The following is a 10,689-nucleotide window of genomic DNA, read 5'->3' on the forward strand; positions in this document are numbered from 1 at the left end:
AGAGCTTTGTGATGAACTTCAATATGCAGGGGATGGAAAAGACCATTCCTGAGGTATATTCAATGCTGAAATCAGCGGAGGTGGAGATCAGAAAGGAACATCAAGTGTTGATGGTGAATAAAACCACTAAGTTCAAGAAAGGCAAGGGTAAGAAGAACTTCAAGAAGGACGGCCAGGGAGTTGCCGCGCCCGGTAAGCTAGTTGCCGGGAAGAAGCCAAAGAATGGACCCAAGCCTGAGACTGAGTGCTTTTATTGCAAGGGAAGTGGTCACTTGAAGCGGAACTGCCCCAAGTACTTAGCGGACAAAAAGGCCGGCAACACCAAAGGTATATGTGATATACATGTAACTGATGTGTACCTTACCAGTACTCGTAGTAGCTCCTGGGTATTTGATACCGGTGCGGTTGCTCATATTTGTAACTCAAAACAGGAGCTGCGGAATAAGCGGAGACTGGCGAAGGATGAGGTGACGATGCGCGTCGGGAATGGTTCCAAGGTCGATGTGATCGCCGTCGGCACGCTACCTCTACATTTACCTACGGGATTAGTTTTAAACCTCAATAATTGTTATTTAGTGCCAGCTTTGAGCATGAACATTGTATCAGGATCTCGTTTAATTCGAGATGGCTACTCATTTAAATCCGAGAATAATGGTTGTTCTATTTATATGAGAGATATGTTTTATGGTCATGCCCCGCTGGTCAATGGTTTATTCTTAATGAATCTCGAACGCGATGTTACACATATTCATAGTGTGAATACCAAAAGATGTAAAGTTGATAACGATAGTCCCACATATTTGTGGCACTGCCGCCTTGGTCACATTGGTGTCAAGCGCATGAAGAAGCTCCATGCAAATGGACTTTTGGAGTCTCTTGATTACAAATCATTTGACACGTGCGAACCATGCCTCATGGGTAAGATGACCAAGACTCCGTTCTCCGGAACAATGGAGCGAGCAACCAACTTATTGGAAATCATACATACCGATGTATGCGGTCCAATGAGTGTTGAGGCTCGCGGTGGCTATTGTTATGTTCTCACTCTCACTGATGACTTGAGTAGATATGGGTATGTCTACTTAATGAAACACAAGTCTGAGACCTTTGAAAAGTTCAAGGAATTTCAGAGTGAGGTTGAGAATCAACGTGACAGGAAAATAAAGTTCTTACGATCAGATCGTGGAGGGGAATATTTGAGTCACGAATTTGGCACACACTTAAGGAAATGTGGAATAGTTTCACAACTCACGCCGCCTGGAACACCTCAGAGAAATGGTGTGTCCGAACGTCGTAATCGCACTCTATTGGCTATGGTGCGATCTATGATGTCTCTTACCGATCTACCGCTCTCATTTTGGGGCTATGCTTTAGAGACTGCCGCATTCACTTTAAATAGGGCTCCGTCGAAATCCGTTGAGACGACACCGTATAAATTATGGTTTGGGAAGAAACCTAAGCTGCCGTTTCTAAAAGTTTTGGGATGCGATGCTTATGTCAAGAAACTTCAACCTGAAAAGCTCAAATCCAAGTCGGATAAATGCGTCTTCATAGGATACCCCAAGGAAACCATAGGGTATACCTTCTAGCTCAGATCCGAAGGCAAGGTCTTTGTTGCCAAGAATGGATGCTTTCTGGAGAAGGAGTTTCTCTCGAAAGAAGTGAGTGGGAGGAAAGTGGAACTTGATGAGGTGATAGTCACCCCTTCCCAACCGGAAAGTAGCGCAGCACGGGAAGATGTTCCTGTGGTGCCTGCACCGACTGGGGAGGAAGTTAATGATGATGATCATGAAGCTTCAGATCAAGTTACTACTGAACTTCGTAGGTCCACAAGGACACGTTCCGCGCCAGAGTGGTACGGCAACCCTGTCTTGGAAATCATGTTGTTAGACAACGGTGAACCTTCAAACTATGAAGAAGCAATGGCGGGCCCAGATTCCGACAAATGGCTAGAAGCCATGAAATCCGAGATAGGATCCATGTATGAAAACGAAGTATGGACTTTGACTGACTTTCCCGATGATCGGCGAGCCATAGAAAATAAATGGATCTTTAAGAAGAAGACAGACGCGGATGGTAATGTGACCATCTATAAGGCTCGACTTGTCGCTAAGGGTTATCGACAAGTTCAAGGGGTTGACTACGATGAGACTTTCTCACCCGTAGCGAAGCTGAAGTCCGTCTGAATCATGTTAGCAATTGCCGCATTCTATGATTATGAGATATGGCAAATGGACGTCAAAACGGCATTCCTTAACGGATTTCTTAAGGAAGAATTGTATATGATGCAGCTGGAAGGTTTTGTCGATCCTAAGAATGCTGACAAAGTATGCAAGCTCCAGCGCTCAATCTATGGGCTGGTGCAAGCATCTCGGAGTTGGAACATTCGCTTTGATGAGATAATCAAAGCGTTTGGGTTTACACAGACTTATGGAGAAGCCTGTGTTTACAAGAAAGTGAGTGGGAGCTCTGTAGCATTTCTCATATTATATGTGGATGACATACTATTGATGGGAAATGATATAGAATTCTTGGAAAGTATAAAGGCCTACTTGAATAAGTGTTTTTCAATGAAGGACCTTGGAGAAGCTGCTTATATATTAGGCATCAAGATCTATAGAGATAGATCAAGACGCCTCATTGGTCTTTCACAAAGTACGTACCATGACAAGATATTGAAGAAGTTCAATATGGATCAGTCCAAGAAGGGGTTCTTGCCTGTATTGCAAGGTGTGCAATTGAGCACGGCTCAATGCCCGACCACGGCAGAAGATAGAGAAAAGATGAGTGTCGTCCCCTATGCCTCGGCCATAGGGTCTATTATGTATGCCATGCTGTGTACCAGACCTGATGTAAACCTTGCCGTAAGTTTGGTAGGAAGGTACCAAAGTAATCCCGGCATGGAACACTAGACAGCGGTCAAGAATATCCTGAAGTACTTGAAAAGGACTAAGGATATGTTTCTCGTATATGGAGGTGACGAAGAGCTCGTCGTAAAGGGTTACGTCGACGCTAGCTTCAACACAGATCTGGATGACTCGAAGTCACAAACCGGATACGTGTATATTTTGAATGGAGGGGCAGTAAGCTGGTGCAGTTGCAAGCAAAGCGTCGTGGCGGGATCTACATGTGAAGCGGAGTACATGGCAGCCTCAGAGGCAGCACAGGAAGCAGTCTGGATAAAGGAGTTCATTACCGACCTAGGGGTGATTCCCAATGCGTTGGGCCCGATGACTCTCTTTTGTGACAACACTGGAGCTATTGCCCTTGCCAAGGAGCCCAGGTTTCACAGAAAGACCAGGCATATCAAGCGTCGCTTCAACTCCATTCGTGAAAGTGTTCAAAATGGAGACATAGATATTTGTAAAGTACATACGGACCTGAATGTAGCATATCCGTTGACTAAACCTCTCCCTAGAGCAAAACATGATCAACACCTGAACTCTATGGGTGTTCGATTCATCACAATGTAACTAGATTATTGACTCTAGTGCAAGTGGGAGACTGTTGGAGATATGCCCTAGAGGCAATAATAAAATGGTTATTATTATATTTCCTTGTTCATGATAATTGTCTATTGTTCATGCTATAATTGTGTTATCCGGAAATCGTAATACATGTGTGAATAAATAGACCACAACATGTCCCTAGTAAGCCTCTAGTTGACTAGCTCGTTGATCAACAGATAGTCATGGTTTCCTGACTATGGACATTGGATGTCATTGATAACGGGATCACATCATTAGGAGAATGATGTGATGGACAAGACCCAATCCTAAGCATAGCACAAAGATCGTGTACTTCGTTTGCTAGAGCTTTTCCAATGTCAAGTATCTTTTCCTTAGACCATGAGATCGTGTAACTCCCGGATGCCATAGGAGTGCTTTGGGTGTACCAAACGTCACAACGTAACTGGGTGACTATAAAGGTACACTACAGGTATCTCTGAAAGTGTCTGTTGGGTTGACACGGATCGAGGCTGGGATTTGTCACTCCGTATGATGGAGAGGTATCTGGGCCCACTCGGTAATGCATCATCATAATGAGCTCAAAGTGACCAAGTGGTTGGTCACGGGATCATGCATTACGGTACGAGTAAACTGACTTGCTGGTAACGAGATTGAACAAGGTATTGGGATACCGACGATCGAATCTCGGGCAAGTAACGTACCGATTGACAAAGGGAATTGTATACGGGATTGATTGAATCCTCGACATCGTGGTTCATCCGATAGGATCATCGTGGAACATGTGGGAGCCAACATGGGTATCCAGATCCCGCTGTTGGTTATTGACCGGAGAGTCGTCTCGGTCATGTCTGCATGTCTCCCGAACCCGTAGGGTCTACACACTTAAGGTTCGATGACGCTAGGGTTGTAGAGATATTAGTATGCGGTAACCTGAAAGTTGTTCGGAGTCCCGGATGAGATCCCGGACGTCACGTGGAGTTCCGGAATGGTCCGGAGGTGAAGAATTATATATAGGAAGTCCAGTTTCGGCCACCGGGAAAGTTTCGGGGGTAACCGGTATTGTACCGGGATCACCGGAAGGGTCCCGGGGGTCCATCGGGTGGGGCCACCTATCCCGGAGGGCCCCATGGGCTGAAGTGGGAGGGGAACCAGCCCCTGGTGGGCTGGTGCGCCCCCCTTGGGCCTCCCCCTGCGCCTAGGGTTGGAAACCCTAGGGTGGGGGGGCGCCCCACTTGGCTTGGGGGGCAAGCCACCCCCCTTGGCCGCCGCCCCCCTGGAGATTGGATCTCCCAGGGGCCGGCGCCCCCCAGGGCCCCTATATATAGTGGAGGGGAGCGAGGGCAGCAGTACCACAGCCCCTGGCGCCTCCCTCTCCCTCCCGTGACACCTCTCCCTCTCGCAGCGCTTGGCGAAGCCCTGTCGGAATCCCGCTACTTCCACCACCACGCCGTCGTGCTACTGGATCTCCATCAACCTCTCCTTCCCCCTTGCTGGATCAAGAAGGAGGAGACGTCGCTGCTCCGTACGTGTGTTGAACGCGGAGGTGCCGTCCGTTCGGCGTTCGGTCATCGGTGATTTGGATCATGACGAGTACGACTCCATCAACCCCGTTCACTTGAACACTTCCGCTCGCGATCTACAAGGGTATGTAGATGCACTCCTCTCTCTCGTTGCTAGATGACTCCATAGATTGATCTTGGTGATGCGTAGAAAATTTTAAATTTCTGCTACGATCCGCAACATTGTTGATGTTGCGGAATTCTTTTTGCAATGAGTGATGATGTGGCAGGAGCACCATCGTCGTTGTCATCTCCGTTTGCAACTCTGACATTGCAATTGCGACAGGGAGACGACCGGTGATGGTCGGACACGAGGCTGTGCCAAGCTCGGGAGCACAACGAGAGCCGAACAGCCCTGCGGGGACCGAAGTTCATGGTGGAGATGGGCGGCGACGGCGGTGCCCAACCCGGATGCAACGACATCGACTCCCATGTCACCTCCTACCTCATCTCTCATGGACGAGGAACCAGTAGCGCTGGGTAGGCTGCCTCCTTATCCTTTCGTCAGATGAAAAAGAGAGAGAAGCCATCTAGCTACTAACAGCACATAATTAAATGATCATTTTCCTTTCTTTCAAAGTTTACTTATCCTTCCTAATCAATGGATTTAAATTACAGAAAAAATAGATCTATCTATGCTAGTTTAGCACAACAAATACACACCGCACGGATCACAAATTCAGTACCGGTGCTGTCATAAAATTTAACATGCAAGAAGTGATAGAACTCTCAATCGATGTAGGCTAGATCAATCGGTGATTTACCTTCTCCTTGGCTCGGCGAGCTCGAACCAGTAGCCATGGTGGTGTTGTGGCGGCGGTGATTGCAGTGAGATGGCAAGGAAGTGGCGGTGCTTCCCGTCAGCACTGCACTAACCCTAGATCGGTAGGGGATGTAGGTGGGGTGTACGGCATCGCGACGAACCTCGTGGTGCGAGCCGCCGGCCCCCACCTCTTTATATAGTGCAGGTGACAGGGGCCCGTCAACCATAGTGGGTTGAGCGCCCCCGATCAGGGTGCGGATCTAAGGGCCCGGTGGGCCGTTGGGCCCACACGGTGGAGATCATCCTAACATTCTCCCCCTTGATCTCAACTTTTACTTTTGACCTTATACTTTTACTTTACTCGTTTCATAACAGATCAGTACATAGAACATGTTTCATCGTCACAGCTCAATTGCCGATAGAATCAGACAGCCACAACGTACCTCTCTGTCTTGAAACAAATTCTTTAACCTTGGGCCCTTTATTGTCCGAAAACTTAGACTATACCATAAAACCCATGTCGACTGTGTGTTCTCCGAACACACTGGGCGGTAAGCCTTTAATAAGCAGATCTGCAAATACTTGTCTATTGCTTTTATGCTTCAAGCATTTCTACATAATTCCGGACTTTCTCCTTTACAACGCATAACTCTGTGTCAGTGTGTTTGGCATCAACATTTGACTCGTTGTCATAGGAGAGAAAAACTTAAAATGGTTATCGATGTTGTCAACCATTATCAACTCCAGGTACAGGTCTCCTTAACCATTTTGCCTGTCCCTCAGCCTCATATCAAGCTATAAAATATCTTTGCATCACATTGATGATAATTGTTTCATTCTTTGGAGCTTTTCCACACAAAAACCTCCAAGTATGAAAGTTAGCGACAATTGTGGATTTCGCTATACATTTCACAAGTCATGTCTTTGTACTCACAATCTTTTGAGAGCACTTATTTCTTTCATCATGAGGCCGGTATCTTTGACTCCATTCCAGTGATCTATATATGGACTGGACATTGCCAAAACAACCCGGATATGTGAACTGTGTCAGGGTAATGTATTGCACTTTTAACAACTGAAGCATATGGTACCATATCCGTTTTCAATCTTTTCTCATCAACTCTTGGAACACCATAGTTTCCAGTTCCATTACCCTTGACTATTAGAACAAGCGTAGGTTTTCTCGCATGCGTACTTTAGAGACCTTTCTTAGCATGTCTATTCGACATCCCTAATACCCCCTTTTATTCTTTGCTTCGTGAATCTCGATACTTATAACGAGAGACACTCTACCGAGAACATTCTTTTGATCTTTGAGGACAAGAACTTCTTTTCTCCTCCTGCAGTAGGTTGACATCACCACTAGCAAGTAGGATGTCATCCACATGCACAGGATTAGGAAATGAATTTCCCATTCTATAACTTTGCATGAATACAATTGTCCTCTCATTTTCTTTAACCCAAAATAACATATGATTCTTTTAACTTTAAATGCCACTGTCTAGAGACTTGCTCTAGTCCATAAAAGACTTCTTGAAGCAGTATCCTTTGTGTTCTTTACTTTCATCTGATGTAACTCAGATCATGCACAAAACTTTCAATTTAAGTCATGCTTTCACCTTTACATATTTCCTTTGGAGTCACATTGACCTTGTAGACCCTTTACAGCCTACTGTTTTGGCTCCATTGGAAATTACTTATGAGTCTCAAAACTCGATTGAGCACTTTAAATGAGGTGGGATCAACCTCCATTTGAATTTCACTAACATAGACTTTATAGTAATCAGAAGTATCTGACCTTCTCATTCCTTAAGACCATCTGTGTCTTAGGTACTAGCACTTCTTTCATATGGGGCTGTTGTTGCTCTGTCATTGCCAAGAGGCAAATTAATTCTATAGTCTTTGGTATTTTCATACCATGCTCCCCCAGATTTACTCCATCTTCACTAAAATGGGGTATCTTTAAACTTTATTATTTGGGTTTATTCTGTTAAAACTTTCTTTTCTTTATGGCACTTTTAAGCACCGTCTTAGTATTCCTTAGTCTACTGTTGAAACTATAAAAGATCCAGGAATACAACTATTTCTGTTCTTTAGGGGTATTATTATGACCGTCGTACTCCCCCAGACGATCACATTCTTCATTAATGGATCACTTTAGATGCATAATATGCATCACATTATCTAAAGTATAGGGGAGTTTCATCATTCTTAATTTGTCTAATATTTCTTTCTCCCCCTCGAAATGTGGCAAGAAATTTTCTGCCACAATTTTGAAAACCATTCATGACTTTTGTGAATTGAGGAAACTTCAATTATCTATTTCATTCATCTGATTACTTCATGCGAAATGAAGTTATCTGTTAACTGGTATGGGAGTACTTTTTCCTCATTCCATTTCAGAAACTCAACAGAGTTCTTTATTATTAGTACTTTTGCAAGTCACACTTGCATATCAATCTTATCTTTAGGTTCGTCTCTCACTTTTATTCTCTTTGGATTTATTGAATGCTTAATGACCGTTACACATAAGGTGTACGGTCGATACTAGGAAAGCATAATAGCTACTCCATACTTTTCTCCCAGAGTGGGACACATTAAACGCACATGAGTCATCATATCTTTGTCCTGTCATACAGGATAAGTTCTTTGCCAAAATTTCTCCTGCCATATAGGATTTTTGACATAATACTATGTCAACTTTACCCAGTGACGCAGGTATTTTCCCAGACTTTTCCCGCCATGCGGGTTTTATCATAATCATCTGTTTCCGCTATGCGGGTAATTCCCTGTAAGGGACATAAACGCCAGAATTGGCTCTTTTGACTGCATATTCAATCATCAAATTCAGAAATAGATCCGAATGCTCTTTGACACACATGCTTGATCCGATGTTGGTCAAATATTAAACATGCATGTTGCTTGTTTTATCTCAAATCATGTTGACTGAAATCTTCTTCATAGAGAGTACATGAAAGACATTCGTCAACCAAGACTCTCAATGATCTACCTCTTTTCTTTCTTGGATTAATATCCAAGAATTCTTTTCTTTTGAAGCCATTCTTTAGAGAGAACATACTCCCTCACGTTATGACCTTTCTTGGTCATCTTTCGGATCACAAGTACCCATCCATTCGCTTTCACAAATGAAAGCATGGAAAACTTTTAGTCTGAGAAAAAACTTAGCCAATAATCAACAATAATGAGCATAAAAATAACCCCATGTTGGTCTGGTTAAAAAATATGCACATTAAACTTTTAAAACCTTATTCTATATTCGCAATCACCGTTGGGCAGAATTAGAATAAAACATCATCCTTCTACATTAATTCCATATCACCGTTGGGCGGAAATGGAAATAATGCATATAACTCTTAAACAATGTGATGATAGTATTTCTATTAAACAACTTTGATAAGAAATCATCATCATCATCAACTTTATTGCAGCGGGAACAAGAAATATACATTTCTCTAGCTCAAGAGCTTTTCTTGATCTTTATCCGTTCTCTGAAAATTGATCACTTTGATACAAAATTTATCAGAGATTTAAGCTTTGAACATAGGACTCATAGAATTGTAATACTGTTATCATCAACGTTGGTCAGAAAATAACAATACCATATTTTCACTTTAAAACAAATATCTTTCTTTTGTCATATCGGAAACTATCTGCATCTTATTTCACCCACAGGGGAAAAAACATTGCTAAGAACAATTCTTCCAATTAAATTTTCCCGTTGGTTCCAATTTAACTGGAGGATGAAACTTTTACTTTGCAGCGGAAACTTTATAATATGCTATTCAGAAACAATTCTGTACTCTTTTAATCTCTAAGCAATTCTAACCGATTGGTTCGAAAAAGCATTAGAGAAGCAACGATTTTAATCTTTTACTTTAGTTCTATTCACTTTTAAAAGAGCACTTTTATTTTTATTTGCGGCGGAAAACATGAAAAAAATTCATGAACTTTTTATTTTCTGAAACATTACTTTTACTTTTCTATTTTCTAAACAAAATTTTTTCTTTGAATAATTTTGTATAGCCAAACTGTATGAAATTTGTCCAAAACCTGGACAAAAACAGAAGAGAGCCGCGCTCTCTGGGCCACAACGGCTGCGCCTCCTCTCCTTTTGGCCCAAAAGGCCCGGCGCGGGCGCGCGCCTCTCTCGCCTGGTCCGCCAGCCAACGGCCCATCAGGCTTTCAGCCCAAAAGCCTGCAGCCGCTCTAGGGTTTCGATCTGTGCCGTTCAACCTGATCGTGTGGTCTACCTCTTTTTTCGCTTGAAGAAAACCTGGGAGCGAGACCCTTCGAACGAAACCTAGCAACCAATTCTTTCTCTCCCGTTGCGCTCTCTCTCTCGATGGCGGAAGCACGGGGCTGCGCCCAGACCGCCCGCCCCAGCCGCTGGCGACGGCGCCAAGCGTCCACCGCACCGCGTCCGGCCGCCGGCTCTTTCTCCTTCCCCGTTCCTTTCTTCATCCGCGCCGCTCGCTCCTCTCTCTGCTGCGGCTGGGGCTTGAGGCCACCGGCGACGGCAACGATAGCAACCGTGCCGCGCGTGCCACCCTTTCCTCCCCCCTTTTCCTCCTGTCCTCTCCTCTCTGTCTCCACCACCAGCGCCTCCTCTTTCTCGATCTGGACGACGACTGCGGCGGAGATTCCGACGGCGGCGCCGTGGCCTTCCCCCTCGCCGGCTGCGCGTCCACCTCGCGGTGAGCGCGCCGCCGTCGAGCGGTTTGGCGGCGGTGCCCCCTTCTCCTTTTTCGGCGAGCCCTTGGGCTAACTCTGGTGGTTCTTCTTCCGGACGGCTCGGCGTGCCCATGCCCGTCCGGATCGAGAGGAACGGCGCGTCCTTGCGGCGGCGCTCTTTGCCGGCGAGGCCCGAGGCCCTTCG

Source organism: Triticum aestivum, chromosome 5D, assembly GCF_018294505.1.
Source record: "Triticum aestivum cultivar Chinese Spring chromosome 5D, IWGSC CS RefSeq v2.1, whole genome shotgun sequence".
Lineage (NCBI taxonomy): Eukaryota > Viridiplantae > Streptophyta > Magnoliopsida > Poales > Poaceae > Triticum > Triticum aestivum.